At 31.5% G+C, this 25168-nt stretch overlaps 1 long non-coding RNA gene across 2 annotated transcripts in view; it reads right to left on the bottom strand.

Annotated features, from left to right (window-relative positions):
• Window positions 1-15281: 15281 nt before the first annotated feature.
• LOC149084734 (uncharacterized) overlaps window positions 15282-25168 on the bottom strand; it is a 28414-nt gene continuing 18527 nt past the window's right edge. For both annotated transcript variants that reach the window (XR_016193000.1, XR_016193001.1), the window contains one exon: window positions 15282-24554. This is a non-coding gene — a long non-coding RNA (uncharacterized LOC149084734). The remainder of the gene's footprint in view (window positions 24555-25168) is intronic.

Below are 25168 nucleotides of genomic sequence, written 5' to 3'. Positions count from 1 at the left end.
CTAGAAAAGTCTGCTCGATAATTTTCCTTGACAAAAACTCAAAAATTTCCCTGACCTTCTCTGACTAAAATTTAAGAAGAAAAAAATATAATTCAATTACTTAAGTTTCCAAAGTTTTGTTTCCCCCAATAGAGCTTTTCCCTGACTTTTTTGCCAAATACTTCACTTTCCCTAATAATTTTTCATTTCTGTGACTTCTTAGGTCACTGGGAACCCTGCTTTACCTTTGAATTAATGAAGAAATAAAACACTTTATAGTTTGGCTGATGATATTTCAATCGAACACAAGCATTTTCCAAACAGTTTTTAAGTTAAAATTTTTATTTTGCAAGTATTCTAGACAACTACCAAAACATAAAATTAAAAGAAAGATTTCTATATCTACATTTTTTTCAAAAACAACATAGAAAGAAAAAAAAAATCAATACAATGTTTGAAAACCAGAACAGTATTTGAACTTAACATGTATGGGAAAACTGGCTATACGCAGAAGTGGTGATTTTTTTGGACAGAGAAATTCATTTTTGAATCCACACAGTCTTGAACCTCAGATTTAATCCCTTTATGCCAGACGAGTGCTCTACCACTAAGCTATACAAGCAGATAGAATATTTCCTCCTTGCAGCATATATATATCTGCTGAATTTTTATTTAAAAAAAAGTCATCTTTACATATAGCCAGTTTTTTGTACATCTTGTATCAACAAGTGAAGAGGACATCTTTCTCTACATATAGTATTTGAATTAATATCCCTCGAATAAAAATGTTCTATTTATGATGCGATTTAAACAGAGAGGAATGCTGGGAGTAAACATGGTACTTCAAGCCAGAAGACAAAATGAATCCTTTCCCACAAAATTGACATTGGAACTTTTTTTGTCCAGTGTGAGTAGGTACATGCCTTTGCTGCATAACAGTTTTATTGTTCGTTTGATATCCACAGTAATTGCATTTGTAAGACCTTCCTCCTTTCACTGAGATCAATATAGTGTAATGCAAATGGATATCAGTTCCACTCTCCAATGCTAGATAGAAGGGGGGGAAAAATATTGATTTAAATAAAGAAATTGCTGGAAAAACTATTTGCATATTTGCAAGTAAATAAAACAAAGTATAAAAGAATTTTGTATACACCAAAATGGAAAAGCAATGTAATTAAGTAAAAACCAAATTCTAAGACCACTTCAAGCAACTTCTATAAGTCATATGATATTGTGTCCATGGTTCGACATGCTTATTATGATTGATTGAGATCAAAGAAAAAAAATAGATAATATGTATAGAAACAAATTTATTCAAATACAATATGCATAGGATGACAAATAAGAGCATTTCAATTTTTTATCATTATAATAATTAATTTTTTTCTTTTTTGCATTGCCATTTGATATCATTTGACACACATTGATATTAAGCTGCCAATTGATATGCATTGGTATCCATAGAAAGCCAAAACAATACCTCACAGCTAAAAAATAAATGCGAAAGAGTTTTTCTTTCTTTATTTCTTCTAGATTTTGGATCAATGAAAATTACCGTCCAGCCCAAATATAATGAAGTCGCACAAGATTGTGGAAAAAAAATGTGTAATATCTGATATTTGTAAAAACTGATACATGGTAAAAACTTGAATTTAATGAGATGAATCAACTGGAAGCAGAGCTTCTCAACCTATGGGTCACGGACTATAGGCAGTTCTCAGACAGACTTGAAAACCTGATTATAATCGAAATGAAAATTATTCACGTATGTCACTAACATTTAGCATATTTATGAATCCTTCTGGATGAACTGGGATTATCCTGTCACTCCTGCCGGAGTTTGTGCTGAGTAGGATGGCGGCATCAATTCTACAATAAACCTGCATGTCCTAAGGGATGGGTCAGGGCGTGATTCACATAACTAATACTACTACCAGAGCTGGACAAGTTACAAAAAAATCTAGGGAGGGAAAAATTTTTTACTCCAAAAAAAAAAAAAAAATAAATAACAACAATGCTTTTTTTCATCTTTTCAGGGCATAGTGACCCTCTTCCATGTTGGCAGATACGCTGCTATAAATTTCAAATATTCTGTGCTGCTCTCAGCCTGCAATTTAGTAACTACACAAAGAAATTTTAAGCAGCAATACCAATTTTTTAATCACCATAGCGAATTGACGCCTGCGATTTGTCCAGCACTGACTACTACTACTAAATCATACATGCACCTTGTCCATATTCCTCTGTGGAATGGCTAACAAATCGGTACATGTTGGAATGCACATGTATGATTTGTGAACCTAACGTGAAGTTTGTTTCTGGGCAATGCTGAATGTGTAGTTGCTGTACATAAATTATACAGATTCCACTTTACTAACAATTCTGGAAATGAACAGAACCAGCACTATCTATAGCTGGGAGATCACCATATCTAGCTACAGGTGGATCTGACAGAGCACACCCATAGCTTTTTTTGGAATAGTACCATGGTAATTTTATCCTATGAAAAAAATTCTTTGTTGTATCCGATATTCATAAATATGGCAGTTTGATATAAGCAATATTTTAAACACAATTTTGGTATTGCAGGATCACTAGAATGAAAAAACTTCTTTATAATCAATACTTTATATTATCTGATATTCTTGTAAGCAAGCTCAACTGTATTAAACACACACACACAATTTCATTTATATATATATATATAACTGCAACATGTGTCACATTTTAACACTGAACTATACAAATTTGATTAGTTCTTGGAATTGATCAGAGAAGAATGCTGTGAATAAAGATGGTATTTGAAGGTAACAAACTGTATGAAGCCTTTCCCACAGAACTGACACTTATGGTTCCTTTTCCCAGTATGTCGAGGAATGTGTCGCTGCACCATTTGGAATCTATCTTTTGTTTCATATCCACAGTAATCACATCTGTAATGTCTTCCAACCTCTTTAGACAGCACAGCGGTAAATCCCTCGTACACGTCAGTTCTTCTCTTCTTGCCTGTATAAAAGTATAAAAAGTCATGCCGAAGTAAAAATAATGGACATAAATCATCTTGTGCATATGAAACCTGAGATACTTTTTTCCCATACCTCAAGTTACTGACATTTTAAAGAAAATTTTAAAGTAAAAAAAAATGATGAAAACAATGAAGCTCTATTTTTCTTTTTCTGAAGAATATGGGAAATTTTAAATCAGGAAAATCATGTACCTCATTATGTGTTTCAGTATTAAAATCTAAGAATGATGCATATAAGAAAGGATGTGTCTATCTGACATAAAAGGGAGTTCGTACATGAAGAGAGCTGATTAGAAGATCTCAGAGTAACCATTGAATAGTGGAAATAGTCCAAGATATCTCTCAGTATACAAAGAGAAAAATTTCAGTTTTTATCATAAATCACCAATAAGAGGTTCAATAGCCTACCAAACTAATTGTCTGTAAGAAGGAACAGTTCAAGGACTAATTAATTAATCAATATTGATAAAAATTTAATTTAAAAAAATAAAGCATGCAGCAGGACGACAATACATTCTGTTGAAATGTACAATGCTTCTATTGAATAGTGACATTATTCAATATAAACATTAATTGTAACGGTATCTGAATATATTTTCATCTCACTGCATGCTTTATTTTTTTAATTAAATATTCAACGAGTTAGAATGTGTGTGATTTCAATTTTATTTTATGCTCTAATATTGCTACACTTATTTCTGATAAAATATAACTTCATTAGTGCAGCAAGCCTATTTTTTAAGAGGGATTTTTTCTATAAATTGACAGTCAAACCTTATTAAGCAGAGATATTTAAATTGCTGTCTGTTAATACCAAATCAAGTTGTCACACAATATTTTCATCCTAATAAGGTTTGCCTTTATTTTGATGATATAGCAATACATTTATTATATACATTACACTACTATTGCTCTAGTTGTTTCCCAACCAATTGATCATAAAAAGACAAACATTCTCATTATGTATTTATACACACAATGCAATAATAAAGTTTCATACAAGCTTCATCAAGCATGGACCCTTTGAGAGGCACAATAATCATTCGCTATCACTTATACAAAATATTTTGGAATTTCTTTAATAGAGAAATCTGTTAATGTGATCAACTTGTTTGATAAAAATATATATACATTTTTTTCTTTAAGAATATACATACCAACTTATACTCTTCACACTAAACAGTTAGATTAGTCAAAAACGTGATACAGGATTTGAAAGTTCTTGAAAGTGCAAAACAGTAAAATATTTTTCTTATTTGAAAAGGCCTTCTACGTTGTTCGACAAGTATCACAACAAGCCCAAATATTTACTCCACTCCTTCATGGCTACAGGAAAAAAAGTACAGTTTAGGATTATACAAATGCAGATAAACCTCTCAGAATGACCACTTCCCAATAGAAGCTTTTTTTTGGTTGCCCCTCAGAGTTTTTCCCATGCACATTAATTCACCTTTATCGAAGTGGTCTATTGTAAACAAAAAACAGGATTTCTGGGGAAAAGGAATAGCTTCATCAGAGAGGTTTTACTGTCAGCTTTTAAAAATGAATCTTTAACAAAGACCTCTCATTGTCTATAAATACCTGTAGAAATGTTTTTATTGTACACATGATATGGTTCACAGAACTTGAAAGAAATGAATCACCTTAATGAATATCAAGAAAATACAAATGTTAATCTTATGCCAACAAGTCTGAACTTTAGTAAATGAGGTGTAAACATATTTCATGGACTGTTGCTCCATAATTTCAATCAAACAAATAAAATAAAAAATGACGCATATCTAGTGATAAATGAAGGCACAGGCAATTCTCCAATCACCACGATTAAAATCTAAGTATTTGCAATGAAAAAAAAAAAAAAAAAAAAAAATAGGGAGAATAATAATTTGGAAAAACATCTTTATGAAATGAAATTGTATCGCAGAATGAGATAAAACATAATCTGTAACATTCAAAATAATAGTTATAAGTACAGGGTGCATAGGTAACAAGACATGGTATTTTACTGGTTGATCGTAGAGGCATACTTCCAATTAGAAAAGGTATGCAAATAGCATTTAATACTCAGATATGTCATTTATTTTTCAAGGGGTTGAGTAGTTATTAAAATAAAAAATTTAGCTTTTTATAAGGACACCTTGCACCCAAAAACCAAATTAGAAAGTTGTTGCACTGTCTCTCCTGATACAAACAAATAATGGTATGTTTTTAAGTGTAATGTTCACTGAGATATTTGAATTAAAAAAAGGAAGGAAAGTTGGGAGAAAACATTAAATGCAGGAAAACCGTTTTAACCACATTTTTAATATTGTTTTCCTCTTAACTTTCCATCATTTTTCAAATTAGAGTATCTTGGTGAACATTGCACTTAGAAACATATAATTTTTTTGTGCCCATCAGGAGAGACAGGGTAACTTCTTTCTAATTGGGTTTTTGGGCACAGGGTGTCCGTATAAAAAGCTAATTGTTTTTATTTAAACAACCCTTTGAATGAATGACATATTTGAGTGATAAATGCTACTTGGGATACTTTTCTAATTGAAAGTATGTCTCTAGGATCAATGGTTTGCTAGTAAAATGTCATACAGCTTGTTACCTATGCACCCTGCATATATTGATGATCAATTATTCAAACCTTTTATTCCAACATTCACTATTCTTGCTATTTTCTATCAAGTGCTTTTTTTTTTAATGCCATATTTAGCTGGCTGTTTGCAAATCAATCTCTTGCACATACAATTGTATTTATGAGTTTAGACAGCCACAACTCTTTGGACAAAAAACATGTGACCGAATGAAAATGTTATGAAAAACACAAGTGTCACATTTTCTGATTGGGGAATCAGATTTAATATACTGAGAATAACTCATCAATTATTCATTTTGTGTGCTCAATATAATTGAGTAATTCAAAACTAAGGCATTAGGAAGATAAATGAAGATCAAATTAGTTATTCTATGAATTTTATCCTTCAAATGAAAAAATAATGGGCTCAGTTGGAATAATCAAGTTGATACTAGATGGTTTTTATTAACAAACAGGGAGCAAAACACTTTAGATTTTTGGTTTTGAAAAAATCATTACCAATTGTGAATTATAAATTTCACTCATTATTATGAACAAAAAAAAAAACATTTTCCAGCGATACTTGATGAGAATATCAATGTTTTGATCGAAGTTTGGTATGCAAAATTTGTCACAGCAATGCTCCTTAAAGTGATAAATGTTTTTAGATATAAAACTGTAGCATTCAAGTTTACTTTTAGTTTATGAGCAAACCAAAAAAAAAACTTTCCATTAGCATTTAAAAAATCACAATTAATGAATCATTACGAAGGTTTTAACACCTGGCTGTTGCGAAGATATATTTTTGGAAAGAGAGAAAATTCTAGAAAGTGAAAGGACGTGGGTTCGATTCCCTGCAGGGGCAGTTGAATTTTCTCTCTTTCCAAAAATATAGCTTCGCAACAGCCAGTTGTTAAAACCTTCGTATGGTAGCGGAGAGTGACGTCATCCTTGAATGAATCATTAGCTCACCAAAAATATATCATATAAACAAACTTAATTTATGTATGAAAAAAATTATAGAACCAATAAAGACTGGACAGCTATTACTACTACTTTGAAACAAGCTAATTCCTTTTGTCAAATGATGAAATTAATGAAGAATGCTGTGAATAAAGATGGTATTTTAAGCCGGCGAACTGTATGAAGCCTTTTCCACAATACTGACAGCTGAATTGTTTATGTCCGGTATGAGTTGGGACATGTCGTTGTTGCATCATATTTTTATTACTGGTTTGATAACCACAATGATTGCATTTATAAAGCCTTCTACCTTGTTCAGAATATATCACAGTAAATTCAGTGTTGTCACCAACATTTTTCTTCATGGCTACACAAAAGAAAACGTGTTTAGTTTAAAATATGACAAAACAAATTATTGGAATCAAATAGAAAGTAATAGAATTATTTCAATAGATAAAATTATATGTTGTTAGTGAATATAACATGTAAGTACAGAATGAAATGAATGTGAGAAAAAAATTCATTAAAATACATATTCAAAATCAAAATAAAATGAGGTAAAAAATATAGAAAATTTAAAGCATTCCTACAGTTTTAAATCAATCTTTTGAAAGTTCATAATTATGTGGCAATCTAACTATGCATTAATCAATTAGTCATCTGGCTATATATATGTTACTGTAAATGTGATAAATCTAGATATTGTGCATAATAACCAATAAAAATCTGGTTATTTATCACTTTTACTATAATGTATACGTGCCACGGCTACATGATCCAATGCTGGGTATGAACAGTTAATACAGTGATATCCAGGCTTTATGTCATGGCAGTTCAGGCTACCACCAAAATACCTCAAGATCAAAGAGGGCAGCTGTGGGATACAATATCTTAGTGGTTCACAAATGTGTAAAGTTTGGGGATTCTTGTGTTAATGGGATGAGGAAATGTAACTTCAAAACTACAATTACATTTGTAATAATGATCTAAAAGTAAACATTTCATAGTGCATGTCATGCAGCAATTTTAGATAAAAGAAATAAAAATAAAGGAAATGATGGAGAAAAGAGATAAAACTCTCCCTAAAGCAGTATATGAGACAATATTGATCTTTTATTTCCACGAAAAGATGTTTACAAACAAATGTTTTGCTGGAACAAAAATTTCAGCAGAGAAATATTTAATAATGATGTGACAATGAAGATGGTAAAATTCAGACAGTCATAAGTGATGTTTATACACCCCCACATTACTTTATACAAATTTAGTAAAATATTAACAACAGAAAACAAGCTTTCATTTCCTAAAGTAAAAAATAAGAATTCTATTGGAGATGAGCTTCTATATCAATTAAGCTAACCGTAGATGAGTGCATTGAGTAAAGATGGTATTTGAAACTATCTAGGCGTATGAAGCCTTTACCACAAAACTGACATTGGTACTTTTTACGTCCTGTGTGAGTGGGAATGTGTCGCTGCAGTATAACAGTTTTATTGTTTGTTTCATATCCACAGTAATTGCATTTGTAACACCTTCCACCTCGTTTAGAAAGTATGAGGGTGTATTCAGACTCCCGATCAGCTCCCATCTTCGTGACTGAAAATAAAATGGTGCATTTGAAAGAAAAATGTAAGAAAAATCAACTTCTCTCATATGTCTGAAACAAAAATAACATTTTTCCCATTACCTAGGAATTTTTTTATAAATATTCTTCATATTCCTAGTTGGTATATGAAATCTTTTCTTAATTAAACATATATGTAAAAATCACTTTCTTTATATGCTGATTACTTTTGGTAAAGTCCAGAATTACTTGTATCATACATCACTTAAAGAACATCATTTGAACATCACCAGTGCATTTACTATCATACAAACACACAACATTTGAACTGCCAAATATCGGAATGAAACAGTTATAAATAAAAAAATGCTCATGAAATGTCAATTCTTTTGTACAAAGTAATTGGAAATGATAAAAAAAACAAGTATTAATGCTATATTTCAAATAAAAACAAATTTTTGGTATATATATTTTTATTTTACTTGTATTTAAATTATACAATATATTAAAAATCTTATGTACCGGTATGGCCTACCCATAAATATTCTACTTAACAGAAATTGAAACAAATACACAAAAGCAAAACAACTTTTTTCTTCAAATTTTACAAAACATTCCAAATTCTATAAAAGATGTAACTGAATAGAGGGTGCAAAAATAGAGGGATGTTTTGAGTAAAGGTGCAGTTTCAAGGCATTAGGCTGAACCCCAGTCCATTCGCAATACTGACAACGAAGTTTCTTTTCTTTAGCATGAATGGGGACATGCTTAGCACGCATATTAAATTTATTCCTTGTTTCATATCCGCAATAATCACATTTATAACGTTTGTAACGCTTTCCAAGTTTCTTTACGAATATCAAGGAATATCCAGAGTCATTGCCATTGTCTGTCAGGGCAGCTGTACAAAGAGATGAATCACATTAAAAATCAAGATGTCATAATATATAATCATAGAAAAAAATCAGATGGTTTGAAACAAGGACATACCACATGCAATGGCAAACAAACTATATACATATATAAAAAGATATATTGTTACATTGGAGTTTTTTTCAATTTCATCTACATGAGCACTTTGAACATTATCATGCAAAAACCTAATAATCCAGAAAAATAGTTCTGAAAACAAAGTGCCATTACATTAAATAATGGTAGCAAAAGCATTGCATGTTTCAAAACACTACATCATTGACTCTTTCTTGTCATAAGAACATATAAAGAATATCTAAAAATCTATCTGTGAAAGAATAACACCTTGAAACAGCAAGAATACCATACTTTAATGACAGAATCTTGTACAAAATCTGCACGAGACACTGAAAAATTTTCACAATCTACTTAACTAACAACAAATTTACCTGCAGAACTTTCAGAATCATAACAATAATCAGGCCCGTCATTTAGGGGGGCAGGAGGTAAGCAGGAGGGCCCCTGGATTTTGAAAATACACTAAAAATGGTATATATATATATACATACATTGAGTACATTTGCTTTGCCCCCCCCCCCGGAAAAAGTTGAAATGACGGCCCTGACAATAATAATGTCTATTGAGAAAAAAAAAAAAAATGGGAAAAGAAAAATACAAAATATACATACACACAATATTCTACTTAAGGGATCACTTAATCTGTCCCGAGTATACAACAAAAAATTTTCAGTGGTGGCAAACACTTTCATAATATCAAGTACTAAACAAAATATACAAATACACAAAAATATTATAGAGGCTTTGGTATGACACCACTGTATGCTGGGGAGGGGGGCACCTGAGAATTACTTCATTATTGTAGTAAAATATTAATATAATTTTTTGAAAGCTCTTAAAAAAAATCATTTTCATATTCTATTTCATATTTTTCAGGTTATTAAAATATAATTGAGCATATCATATAGTATATATATATGAATTGCTTTTGGTGCTTTTAATGTTTTTTTAGGTTTGTTGGGTATTGCCTGATTTCAAATGAAGTAGGATTTTTATAAACAAACATTGGACTTCAGTATATATATACAGTTTTTCAATATCAAAAATATATAGTCTGGTTTATAGCCTTTTAAGACCGGGAAATTTTTGAAAACATGAATGTTTGTTAAGTATTTCACCTGCACGATTTGTTCAAGCTCGGGCTTAATGAGATAATGGTGTAATAATTATAGGCAGATGGTGTAGCGTTACATGAGGAAATAATATTTAGTTTTTTTTTCTCAGGGCACTTATTAAAACATTCAAGTTGGACTCGTAGTATACTGAATAAGTGAGTAGAACCAATAAAGTGTATGAATAGTATATGTATTTCATAAATTTAATATTGTAAATAATAAGAACAAACCACAATAAATACAAAAAATATACTTTTTGCATAATATTAAAAAAACTTAATAATAAAAAATTGTCCTTCATTCTCAAGATGCCAAGTATGGGTGCAAAACTATGGGCCTGCAGGACAATCAATTAAAAAACATGTCATACATTATTCTGAAATAATATATAGTACACAAGATTTAATCTAATAACCATGCAAAACAGAATAAGATAATGCATTACTGATTTTCATGTAGGATGATACAAAAAAAAAATCTGCCCCTATCAGTATATTTATGTCATAACTGATTAAATCCATATTTAACCCGAAAGAAAGTGCATGAGATTTTCTTTCACGCTGGTAAATATTTTCTTTCTGCATAAAACTAAGGAAGGTAGAAGTTTCAACTCATCTTGATAATCGTTGTGCTTCAAGTCATGGTAAGGATGAGTTTGTCACATACTGTCAACGAGTGCAAGAGGTTTTTCTGTGCGCAAATTCTTGTGCACTAGCGAGTTCTTCTGGGTCAAAATCCAAAGAACAAATATAAATCAAATATAACACACAGGGACACAAGAGCAATCTTGGGTTCTCCTGTTTTCTTTAGATGGCTAAAGAATAAGTTCATAAAAATGGAACAACAAAAAAGGCAAATACACAAACTCTGAATGCATTTGACACCCTATGGGCACAACTTCAGAGGGAAAATATAGCTACTACTATGCTGATTAAGGATCCCACTAGGGCTGTTTACCAAATCTTAACTTCCAGTTGCCATGAAGAAAAATGTGTTTAAGTCAGGCATCATGGTCAGAGGAAGCTGAGAGCCTGCATGTAAGCCTAATACATCATTCTGATTGATTGATTGATTGATTGAGAAATGGAGCTATTTGATTGGTCTATTCAAATTTTCTTAAAACTTCTACTCGTAATGAACATGTCATGGCGTTTTGATCAACGGTGTTGATTTATTATCAATTACCAATGTATTTTTGAAGGCCCAAATATATATATTTGCTTTTGCAGAAGTCTAAATCAAGCGCGGATTTCACTTTGTGAAAAACTCTTCCTTCATGAAATTTGAATCTGTAGCCCTCTTGCTAGAAACAAGAGGCGATGGTAGAGATTTCTCTCTTTCTTGATTCTTAAAAGAATGAGCATGCTCATATGAGCACGATGAAGAATGATGAATGAATGAACCAAGATGAGCCTGAAAAAATTAAAAATTAATATCTTTCATAATATATCATCTTTCCTTATGATAGAAAAACGAATGTGAACATTTCTATTTTTTTTTCTTTAATCAGATGCTTGGATACCTGATTTTGCTATCTAAATTTTGCCCGAAACATGAATGTGCACCCCTATCGAAACAAGTGTTGAAAGATATTCTAGGAAAATAACATCCACAGAGTAATGTGGGTAGAGTAAACATTCAAACATCATTTTCCACTTTCTTTTTTTTCAAGGAAATTGCATATTCGTGCTTCTATAGCATGAGAGGATAATATATATTTTCCCTAACAAAAGCTAACATCTTAAACATTTTCAATTGTTTTTTGAGGAAGACAGTTTTTCAGTAATTTGAGCTGGTCTAGTATTCAATTAAGATTATTGAGACTACTGTATTATTCAATTAAGATTATTGAGACTACTGTATTATACAATATATATTTAATGCAGAAAATACCAATGTATGTGTATGTAGAAAATGCAGTGTATCAATAATTACTTCAGTCTGTAATATGTTGTGCATATATTTTTTTCTTATCTTGTATGAGTAAAAATAAATAAATTTCTTTTTGGAAAAAAAATAAATAAAAAATAAAATTCTACTATAAAATCTCAACAAACAGTATAAAGGCAGCCCTCAACATTTGCACATAATCGATCCCGGCAAATGTGAGCTAATGTCGAATGTTCAAAAGTAGAGGGATGTAAGAAAACCATAAAAAATTTTACATATGTATTTTAAAATATTTATTGCATAATATACATAATTAAGGCAATGAGGCATGTTTAATCGCTTTCAGGTGTTTTCTTTATAAACTTGTCAAGAGTTAGTTGAATACCACCTTTTTTTTTCTTGTCTTGATAAAGTGTTAAATAACATACTATATCTTTCTCGATCGTCCTACGTACTTGAGATATAAGTTCTCCACATTCTTCCATGGTAGTCACAAATTTCTCAAGATACATGATGACTTCATTCATATTTTTGATTGTCAAAATTTGATCAGTTTCTTCTTTCTCACTTTCATTATGCATTTCATTTAACTCTTGTTGCTCAATTAAGTATTCATTTGACAAAGAAGGTACTGACAAAGAAAGGTCCAAAGGTGTCATCCTCAAAAAGTTTTGAAAAAATTACCACTAATTCTATTCATTAAAATATGCACAAAAATATAAAAATATCTGACAGAATTATTATGGGTCACTGAATTTTAAATAAATCCTGGAAGCCTACAATCTTGAGTGACATAATTCAAATAGCATATGATAATGTACAGTGCATACAAAGAAAGTGGGGAATAAAACCAGTTTCTGGAAGAGAAAAGCTACAGAAAAAGAAAAAGGAGAGGGAAAAAAAGGAAAACTAGAGTATGAAAAGCATTTTCTTATAGATCTTGCCATTCATGATTTTATCATTTTCATTTATTTTTCACAGCTTTATTAACTGCACTCCACCGCTAATTTTTTTGTTTTTATGTATTTCTGGTTGAGATGAATGTACTTGAATTTTTTAATAATTTTTTGAGGATGACACCTTGGGACCATTTCCTTGTGAGTGAGATTCAATCAACTAATTAACATCTTTGTTGTTGACATCCAAGTTTAGTTCATTCATTAGGCTAATCATTTCATCTGTGATAGTTTCTGGAGTTTCTTCAGAATTTATAAAATACTCATCATTTGTGAGCATAATTGTTTCCAGGAACCTTTCTTGTTGATTCTTCTATTTCATCACACCAGTCTCCAGTATTGCTAATTGTGTTTCATATATTTTATACAGTTCTTCCAAAAATCTCTTAATGTAGACCCACCATCCCTGTCAGTTGACTTAATGGTCCGATTCATTATTGTCCTCATATAATATCATTTAAACGTAGCTATCACTGTTTGGTCTATGTGCTGTATGAGGCAAGTAGCATTGGGAGGAAGAAACACAACATTGATTTCCCAGGTATAAATTCAGCATAAATTTTGGGTGTCCTGGAGTCTAAGATTAATAATGCTTTAAATTGTAAATTCCTATCTTTACAATAAGAGTGAGCTACCATGCTCCATGGGAGCGACTGCACGGAAGCAAAGAATTTTCGCAGCATCGACAGAAAAGTGGAATATGTGAAAGTTGAGGGCTGCCTGTACTTCATTTATACCTTCAATTGAAGATGTTAAATTCTAAATAGCAAGCCTTATGCAATAATTTTTGACAAGAATATCGGTTAATAAAATTTGACAATCAAGAAAACAATAGATAATAAGACAATAAGCTGATTTCAATCGCAGGGAGAATGATCAAGAAAGTGAGAAATTGCCACAATTAACCGATTCTCTCTCTCTTAAGTATTATTTACAAAATCTCACTTTTTATTTCTCATTCAAACTTGAATACTTTAGGGGTTATAAATATGAAAGAGAGTTTTCGAGAATTATTTAAAAAAAAAAAAGGTTTTTCAATCAATTATTTGCAGAAGGATGGTGGTAATGAGTATGGCATCTTAAACTTTCTAATCGTATGAAGCCTTTTCCACAAAAGTCACACGTATATGTCTTCTTCCCTGTATGAATAGGAATATGCCGCTCCCTCATGTGAAATTTTTCCTTTGTTTCATACCTACAGTAATTACATTTGTAATGCCGTCCAATCTCTTTTGAGAACATAACCATGAATCCTGAATTGGCATCAATTTTTGTCTTCTTACCTATGTGAAAAATCATTAAAGTTACCAGATAAATTTATTTTGCATATTAACAAGTCAAAATATGTTTTCATTATATTACTATGCTTTCCAACATATTTGAACTTGCAAAAAAAAAATTTTTTAAGATTTATAACAAAAAACACAATACAGCACTTAAAAGAAATTCAGAATTACAAATACTCTAATTTGAAAAAAAAATCAGATTCTACCACTAAATAAACACTGTTTAAAAAATGACTACTAATCGAATCACAGAAAAGTACACCTTTCAATGAGGAAAACCAGAATTTTTTTTTATAACAAAATTATGAGATAAATAGGCTTTCCGAATATTATGCAGAAGTGAACAGGAAAAAATTTTAGACTATTTCTCTCTACCGGGAAACAAACACCTTTCAATGAGGAAAACCAGAATTTTTTTTTATAACAAAATTATGAGATCAATAGGCTTTCCAGATATTATGCAGAAGTGAACAGGAAAAAATTTTAGACTATTTCTCTCCACCGGGAAACAAACACCTTTCAATGAGGAAAACCAGAATTTTTTTTTATAACAAAATTATGAAATCAATAGGCTTTCCGGATATTATGCAGAAGTGAACAGGAAAACATTTTAGACTATTTCTCTCCACCGGGAAACGAACCCAGACTTTCATACCAGGCAAGAGCATTTACCTTGATACCATAGAGAGATGATCCCTTTTCCTTTAAACACACACAGTAGCATGACTTGCTAAGTAGAGACATTGCAGCCTTTTAAACGACACTTTTTTTTCTTGTTCATCATGACATAACATTCAGAAAGCCGATTGATTTCACGTATCTCAGCCGTAAAAAAAAATTAACATCCATCTCTAAAATTATGACAGCCACATAAAGGATTTTTATGTAAGCTCACAGAATCATCTACAATGTACATCCTCTATTTATTTAAAAATCAAAAATCATTGTGAAGAAAAAAATTTGACTTTATATGAATTGTCACAAGTCTAACACTAGAAGCAGAATATAAACATTAGGAAATAATCAGGAAGTGTTACATAAGATAGATCGATTTCCTATCAAGGGTGGGCACTGTGTTATTCTTGAAAGGGAAAAATGGAATTTGTCTTTGATATGCCAAATTGCCTCAGTCAGTAAAATATGACATATTACATTAGCATACAGCTTTCAATGCATCCCATTTTATAGAAATTGCATTTTATTTCTAAAATTTTCAGTTGTTGGTTTGTTTTTATAGAAAACAAGGTTCTTATAATATTAGTAACAACCATTTGGCATAGCATTTTTCTTTTTTAATTCATACACCATATTGGGAAATTTGCCTTTACCGGAATTCATATTAAAACTTATTTTTTCAGCCTATTGATGATGACAAAGCATAAAACTGAATGCTACTATGCACAATAAATAGGATATAATTACAATAAATTGCTTACAAGCCTCATCAAACATGTACCTTTCAGGTACTCGATAATCATTGGCTGATTTCCTATATCAATTCCATTTTTAGACTAACTTGAACTGGAGAGAACAGATAAATTTCTTACTTGTTTTACTCTCTTCAAGAAAACTGTTTACCTTTATTGGACAAACATATATTAAAAATGAAGCGTGAATAAAAAAAATAAATTGACACAAAAACAAAAAAAAATTTAAATAATTTGTTATCATTTTATGTTTCGAATACTTGCTCCTTCTAGCAACAACAGAAGAATCTATCACTGCTTTGCTAATGACATACAATTCAAAATCAAACATGAATAACGTTTTATTCAAACTTTCTGCCATCAAAATATTGACATAATTCATCCATCCTAGGGTATCTTAGCTTCCTTTATTATGCATCATAGCAAATTTTGAGAGTTGCCTACAGTCAGAACGTACACATGATTGATCTTCGCAGGGGGCACGAAACGATAAGGAGAAAGGGTCACAAGGAATTTCTTCTAGACAAATTTTGAGTTAGACTATCAGAAAGCATTTAAACAGGGGTGGGAAGTGACTAAGTCCATTTCGGAGCAGCTTTGGAGCAGCAAAATTCAGGATTTGGAGCAGTTGTGGAGCAGCAAATTCGGGATTTGGAGCAATTTTGGAGCAGCAAAATATGGGATTCGGAGCAGATATTTATAAATTGGAACAGTGAAATTAACAAGAATATTTTCGTTAACTCTCAACCCTTTTCAAAATAAAACTGCACTGTCTTTTGTTATCAAACATCTTTTCGTCAACTTAATTTTTGTTTTTGGTGTTTTAGGCTTTTGACACCTTGTTTGAAAGAGCGGCTGTCATAAAATGATTTGCACCCGTCTATTTAAGACGATTTTTGCTTACTGAGGGCACTATTTGCTGCCTTGAACAGCGGCACTTCAAATGAGCTAAAAAAATGTTATAAGTTTTTAATTTTTTTATACTTGGAAAGAAATTGTTGCAAAATGGGAGAGAATTTTGGAAGAATCAACTCGATGTTTGGCGATTCAGCACTCATTATCTGGCAAGATTGGCGATCTGACACTCGCTATTTGGCGAGATTGGCTATTTAACTCTCGTTATTTGGCGATATTGACGATTTAACTCTTGTTATTCGGCAACATTGGCGATTTAACGCTCGTTATTCGGCAAAGTTTCTAAACTAACATTCGTAATGTTTTGCTCGAAACATCGAGATTTAACACATGACAATCGACTACAGTAATTTCTGCTGCTTCCAGTGACGACTTTTTTTTAAAAACGGAAACACTCGAATTTGCACTTTAAAGCTGAAAGGCATTGCAAACCATCTTCAGTTAAACGATCATGGACAATATCAGGGTTTCGCGATGGAAAGCCCGATCAGGGGCCGATAGTCTAAGGCGATAGCTTAAGTATAGTGGAATAAAACACGCTCTCGTAAAGAAACGTTTCGTGGCTAGCAGGAACAAAAATTTTTTGGCATCCTTTCCGAAATTCCGGGCATACTGAAGCGAAATTCACTATTTGGCGCAGAAAAATGCAAAAATACGCTATTGGAGCAGGATGGCGCAAGATATTAGTTTTGGCGCAGTGCGGCGCAGAGTTCCCACCCCTGTTTAAATGAACAGAAATTGACTAAAATAGCATAAAAGAATTTTTTCAATACAGTGATACCTTGGCTAACGAATGCGTCAGTTCATGAATTTTTTGGCTAACAAAGATTTTTTTGTGATTTTTCTGCCACAGCTAACGAATACAGATTTTGGTAATAAACACTTTCGTTGATATGGATGCATATAAAACAGTCAAGCCATGAGATGAATTTTAGTACTAATTGCTGTCAGAATTATTGTCACTTGAGATTGATTACTGTATATACTCGTGTATAAGCTGAGTTTTTTTTTGTGGAAAAATTTCTTCCTCAATTTGGGGAGGGGGGCACTTACTTTTGGGTCAGTTTTTGATGAGAAAATATCGACCCCTGCAATCAGTAGTCATTAGCCATTGTAGCAGTGTTAGAGAAACCAGCATTATTAGTATGGGATATGTTCAAATTCCACAGAACCGATAATGTAAAAGCCGAAGTAAAGAAATCAAAAACATCATTGGCTTTGATACCAGCTTTTAGATGTGAGCATCAACAAGCCTCTAACAAGCATCAAAGGCCATATGAGTAATTTGTGGATTGAATGAATGAGTTCCGATGATAAAGAAACTCATCCATGCCAACTTTTGGAATTCAGAAATCTGGAGATTCTCCCAAGGACAGTACCCCCCAAAAACAATTTTTTTAAATCTATTAAGACAAAATTCCATTTCCCCCCCCCCCTCCCCACGGTAGGTTCTGCATTGCCCCTGAGCAGAATATAATTTCATGTCAGTCTTTCCATGCAGAATAGAGAAATCACATCTACATACTGTTCATGAAACATAAGTTTTTCCTTTCGTGGGTGCCATCAGTGATTGATAATCTTGGATATATAAACTCATAGAAGCTTTATATAGCTTAAAAATTTATATAGCTTAAAGCTTTATATTCTTTTTGAAAACATATTTAATCGGAGGAAACAATTTAAAAAACTTCAAAATACAAAGCTGTGAATGGAATACAATAACAATTATACAGGAATTTCGGCAACCAAGGGCTTACCCCTGATAAATGATTGCCGATAAATGCTACGTAAACAAAGTCACGTCTTTGCCAGTTGCTTGAATGCGTTCACCAAGACTTTTTTCCGGTTGTTCAATGAAAATTACTACGGCTATCCTCTATGGGTGTTTTTTCATTGACAGCAGTCATTGACATCACGACAACATGAAAGCTCGCGTACAATCTAATTTCCTGCCAAAATCCAAAGAAATTTTAACAAATCCGGACAGCAGGAGCAAGGATGAAAAATCTAGAGTCTCCCGTCCAAATCCGAAGAGTTGGCAGGTCTGTGCACGGATTTTTCGGGGTCGGCTTATACACGGGTTTTCAGTTTATTGCAGTTTTGGTGGTCCTGAAGTAGGGGAGTCGGCTTATACATGAGTATACACGGTAGTCTTGTGGTCTACCTTGTAATATTTTTCCAGATGTACCTCCACTTTTCTTTCTGAAAGTCTGTGAACCATTTCATGTAAAGAAAGATCTAGCTAATAGAAAATGCATGGAAAAAAAGAACCTATGTTTTAAGATCATGTGTTTTTTCAGTACAAGGCTCTTAGCGTCAAACTGAACAGTCTGGGCATTCTAAGAGCTTACCTTTTCTATCTGCATGTATGAGACAGAAATGAGCTAACCAAATCACAAATGCATTAGGATACCTATGAGCTTGACTAGGTGTGTGAACAAAAGCTTTAGTAGACTAAAGCTGGAGCTGGTTGTGTACATAGTGTAAAATAAAAACATCTTCAGTACCTAATCTAATTATAAATTCCAATTTATCCGATTTTGAAACTGTTAATTTTGACTTTCAGTCAATTTTGTCATTTTTATAGAGCTCCTTGGTGATTTAAAAATTTATCACAAAATTTTAGGCAGTTTCTGGAATGAATTGAATGATTTTCCATAGAAACCTATGGGAAATCATGTTTCAGCTAATGAACATAATTTCGAAACAAATGATTAGCTGAAGTATCACTATTTCAATTTTTTATGAAAATATTTAAAAGTATTTAAAATTTTTCGTCATCTTGGAGAGTGAAGACTACAAGCTTTCCTATGTACCCTCGATGTCTTATGGGCCATCATTTTCACATAATTTTGGAACTACTGACACATCCTCAGTGTCCCTCAAATATCATTTTAAAAATTGTTAAACCAAGCCTCTACTAAAAATTACATCGTCTAAATGAGTTCTTAATAAGACAAAAAAATGTTCCCTTTCAACTATTTTAAGAACATCTGTGACTGCATTTCACAAAAAGAAATGACATGAAAGATATCCAATTACTTTTGGATTGTCATCTATGGATAAAGCATAACATAAATTTAAAAAAAAATCCAGACAATTGAAGTACTGAAAAATAACCAACAGCAAAAATAATTTTCTTTGATATGCTTTTCTACATAACAACACTTGAAACTTTTAGCTACAACAATATGATATAAAATGAATAGTTGGTATTCTATCATAATCTTCCAGATTTTCCAAGAGACTTGAGAACAGTTGAATGTCGAGAATACATGTGATATCTATAACTTCCATGCTGTATGAAACCTTTATTACAAAACTGGCACTGAAATGGCCTTTCACCAGTATGTGTGTGTATATGCTGCTGCATATTATATTTATCCTTTGTTTCATATCCACAGTAATTACATTTGTGATGTCTTCCGATTTCTTTTGAGAGAATGACAGTGAATCCCGAATGGACATCAATTCTTCTTTCCACACCTGCGTAAAAAGTCATTGTGTAATTTAAATCATAATATTTTTTATTTGGTTACATCACTTACTTTTGAAAGAACTTGTAATCACAAGAAAATTGGAGGTGGGGGAAAAAACAACTCCCTCTCTCGAAAGAAACTTCTGACCAAAGAAACATAAAATCAAGATTTTCCCCCTTCCCATCTGGTGTGTTACAGTTTTCAGCTTTTTTTTGTGGGGGGAGGGGTGCCCACAGAAGAAAACTGATATTAAAAAAAAGAATAACATTTTTAATGAAAAAACTGCAATATCATAGTCCACTAAAATGGTATAATGAACATTAATCTCTGTAACACAATGCTTCTGGCATGAGTATAAAGTAAGGAAAGAGATATTTTATATACTCTGACAAGATTAGCATGATATGAACATCAAAAGATAGTGGGAGGTGCTAAATAAGATACATTTCCTGCCAAGGATGGATATCATCTTATTTTTATCTATGATCAATAATGCAATTGAATTATGAAAGACAAAATACTACCAAATTAAGTCTATTTAAAGGGCAATAATCTTGTAGTTATTACCTTGTTGTCTCTATTAATAATGGTCTTAGAAAACATAATCAAATTAGAAAACTTAGTCAAAATGGGGAATGAATCTTGTCTTATACACAAAATTGTCTTAATGCAGCTAACATGCACCTGCCAGTAATGATAACATATAAACATATTTTCTACTATGCATAATAAACATGATATAATCATTTTTGAGCCTCATCAACTGTGTACCTTTTAGGTACTTGGTAATCATAGGCTGATTCCCTATCGAATGCTAATTTAGAGTATCTTAAAATTTCCAAAACTGATAAATCTATGAATTTATTCAACTTTTTTTGAGGAAAAGGAAGTTTATTTACCAAATATAGAAAAAAGAATTGCATGAATGTACATACATAACAATATGCAAAATAAAAGCTGTGAAAAAACTCAACGAAACATATAGAAATTGTTTTTCGACCATTATTCTTGAATGTTTTAAATGTCAGTTTTTTCTAGAAGCAATAGCTAAACATGTTATTACTCTGCTAAAGACATCCGACATACGATTAAAAATTGTATGCAAATAACTCCTTTTTTTTAACTTTTTGCAATCAAAATCTTGACATTATTTATCTGATTATGTATTGACAGTTCTTTTGATAGGCACCATAATGAATTTTGATTTCATGTTATAGAATACCACCTTAAATAAAAAAAAAATTTAACTGATTTTAAGATTGTTGGATCTATCGCACAAACCAGTTATCAAATACCATTCCAGATGGCGATGAACTAAGCCTACATTGAACATCAGAATGAACACTTTGCAAGACATTAAAAATATTTTCTCGATAATTCATACTTGTAATAAGCCTCAAATTAGTCATTCTTAAAAAATACACTAGTCAAGTTATAAAGAGAAACCAGTTTTAAATGAATTACATTCAATTTTCACACACATCATCATCCACATATAACACGCAATACAGTAAAAAAAAAGAGGAAAAATACAGTACTCGGTTAAACAATTAAATAGTATTCAATGACAAACAAAAATAATATTTAATTATAAGATATATCATATTATATCATATTACACACATAGGGGTGTCTTACAACTCTAACTGCGACCTTTACCTTATCAACTGTTCAGAGTAAAGATATGGTTTGAATTTTAAAAAATGCTCAAAATGTGTTTAGATATCACCCTGTACCAGGGGGTGGTTTAAGCTACAGTCGCATTTTTTGCAAAATGCGAAAGAAAATCTTAGAATGCAAAAGTAGTAGTAGCCACTTTTGCAAAAATGCATACAGGAGGTATGAAACAAGAACGCATCCAATGATAAATCATTAGCATTGTAGCATTTTGCTAAAGCTTTCCCCACCTTTTCGCATTTTTGCTAAAGGAATATTTCATCTTGCTTAAACCCTGCCCTGTACCAATTTTAAAAGTGAAAGAACAGTGTGTGTCGCCAAATAAAAAAAGTATAAATTTTTATACTGTTACCGTCCCCTAACTTCTAATGAAAAAAGTGTTGCCCTGTCTCTTCTGAGCCAAACACAAAAATTTCTGTGTTTCTAAGTTCAATATTTGTTGAGATATCTGAATTCAAAAACCAGAGAAAAGTTGGGAAAGAGCAGCATAAACTAACAGACAACGCTGCTTTCCTTCATTTATGTTGTTCTTTCCCAACTTTTCTTCTCTTTTTGAATTTGAATATCTCAATGAATATTGCACTTAGAATCATGGGATTTTTTTTTTTTTTGCCCAGAAGAGACAGGGCAACAGCTTTCTCATTAAAAGTTAGAGGACAGGGGAACCATACAAAAATTTAATTTCTTTATTTCGTAACACACTATATTTTCACTCTCGAAACTGGTGCAGAGTGATCCCTGAACACACTTTAAGCATTTTTTAATCAGTCATACCTTTACAACAAACAGCTGATGAGATAAAAGCCGAATTAGCAGTTGCAGGATATCCTGTATATTCAATGGCATAACATGAAGTACAGTAGCAGTGTTCTATCGTAATTGTCCGGTTTTACCAAGGGACTTCAGTATAGTTGAATGCCGAGAATACATGTGGTATTTATAACTTGTATACTGTATGAAACCTTTATTACAAAACTGGCACTGATATGGCCTTTCACCAGTATGTATAGGTATATGATGTTGTTGCATAGCAGCTCTGTTGTTTGTCTCGTATCCGCAGTAGTTGCATTTATATCGCTTGGTCATTTCCCCTCTGTGATCAACAGAAATTGTAGAGAAACCCAGGTCTTTTTCAGATGATGAAAAGGTATCTATAGATAAAAAATATATCCCTTTAAAAAAATCTGCAAAAAAAAAATAATAATTAAATTCCTTTCAGAATGTCAAAAAATAGCCTCACTATTGCATCGAATGAAAATGTGAGGTGAGAATGAAAATTTTTAATCAACACAATTATTGTAGTTAAAACAAAATAACAGAACCAAAATCATAATAGTTTACCTGTTCTCCATAACTCACAAAATAAGTTCTCGCACAAAAAGATACTATTAGCTCCATATGTAAGCAGATGAATGCAAAAAAGGATAGCAGCACCATTTAACAGAAAATAAACTCGAACATTGTAACATACTCAATTTATAACTATTCTACCAATTTAACAAATGTTTTGAAATCCCTTTGTGCAGATATTTGATTATCTTTATTCCAGTTCTTAAATTCAACAAATTGAAATATCTGTCCGCTCCAATTCATTAAATATTGAAAAAAAAGAACATGTAATCAGTAAAAAATTAGTTCACAATTAATATTTATTGACAAGAAGGCATATAAAATATTCTCTATAAATGGATGTATTCATATCAACTAAATAATAATTGTACAATATGCAATGAATTTCTCAAAGTTTCTTCACGTAACAACTGTTAAAAATGTAAGGATCTAGTAGGCACATTATAACATTACAGTATTTTCCCACATAATCCTACATGCCAAAAAACAATTTTTTAACGTGAAAGAGTTTGTGAGAATAAAATAAAAATTACCCTGTACTAGATAATCAGGTTCTGAAGAAATGGTTTTTTTGAGGCATGTCATTAAATTCCACTATACCACTCAACCTCATCATTTTTTGGCATGCCGGAAAATGTGCAAGACGACTGCATTTTTTTCATCTATACATATATATCCCACCCAATAAGCTCACCACTCCATGAATCGACAATGAAAACAAAACCTAGGAATTCTTGTGTATGATCATGGTATACTTGATCTAGTTGTAATTCAATCATTGGAAATTATCAATTACTAATTATTATCAATTAATAAAAATTGGATAATTAATTATCCTTTATTCTATGATTTGAATGGAAGCTCTTGAATTAAAGAAAGAATAAAAAATTACTATATTTTTGTTTGTACTCTACCAATAATGTACATAAATATAAATCATGGTTGAATGTCACTGCACAGTAGAAAAAGTTATTATTTAGACAATTATCATGAGATACGTCACTCATGTGTGTGTGTTCCTCCTTTTATATATATATATCTTGTACAGTATTAATAAAATTCAAAATCCTTTCCACAATAGCATTAAAAATAGCACCTAGTTCATAGCAAAAATCATAACATCTCTATTTTTTTCTCCTTGAAATAGTGGAGTGACGGGAAAACAAATGATATTGGTAGGATGTATACTGTATAAAACCTTTTCCACACACTTCACACTGAAACTGTCTTTCCCCAGTGTGTGTAGCAATATGACGAGTCATATGAGCCTTGTTATTAGTGGAATAATCGCAAAAGGTACACTTGAAACGTTTGCCACTTTCTCTTGAAATATCAAAACCACATGGCTCTGGATTAGTTTGGAACAGATCTAAATTAGATAAAAAGAAATGGTAAACTGTCATGTGAACTTGATTGATCAAGCTATTAGCTATAAAAATAATCACAAGAAACACTGATGAACATTATAAGATTTGATTGAACTTTCAAGGGGGACACGCATTTCACACACAAACAATTGAAACATTTTTATATTCCTGTTTTACAGCTTCAGAAGATTCCATTCCCAAAATTTTAGAAGAAATAAACACATGGATTGTTCCTTTGACAATGCAGCATTAGTCATACCATTACATAAGTAAATTTTGAACAAAATGAAATACAATTCAAATAATTACATAAAACTGATTGATAATAGATTGACAAATCAAAAAAAAAAAAAAATAATATATATATATATATATAAATGTAGATGTAGAGACTACATCTACATTTATAATATGCAGAAATATTCTGAAAAAAAAAAAATTCAAAGCTCTCATAAATTTCAAACTTTATTGTGACACTATATGAAGAATCTGACTCAAAACACTCACTTAATCTCTCCCATCTATGTCATTACTGCTCCATTATATAATTGATATACTACAATTTCGTACAAATGGGACTTATCGAAAAAATTATTAAATTGAAAAATTTACGATT

This window comes from Pholcus phalangioides, unplaced genomic scaffold (genome assembly GCF_987345545.1).
Source record: "Pholcus phalangioides strain wild (caught in Gottingen) unplaced genomic scaffold, Ppha-v1.0 ptg000008l_1, whole genome shotgun sequence".
Lineage (NCBI taxonomy): Eukaryota > Metazoa > Arthropoda > Arachnida > Araneae > Pholcidae > Pholcus > Pholcus phalangioides.
Note: the sequence above shows the minus strand (reverse complement) of the source record. Positions and strands in the feature narration are given on the sequence as shown.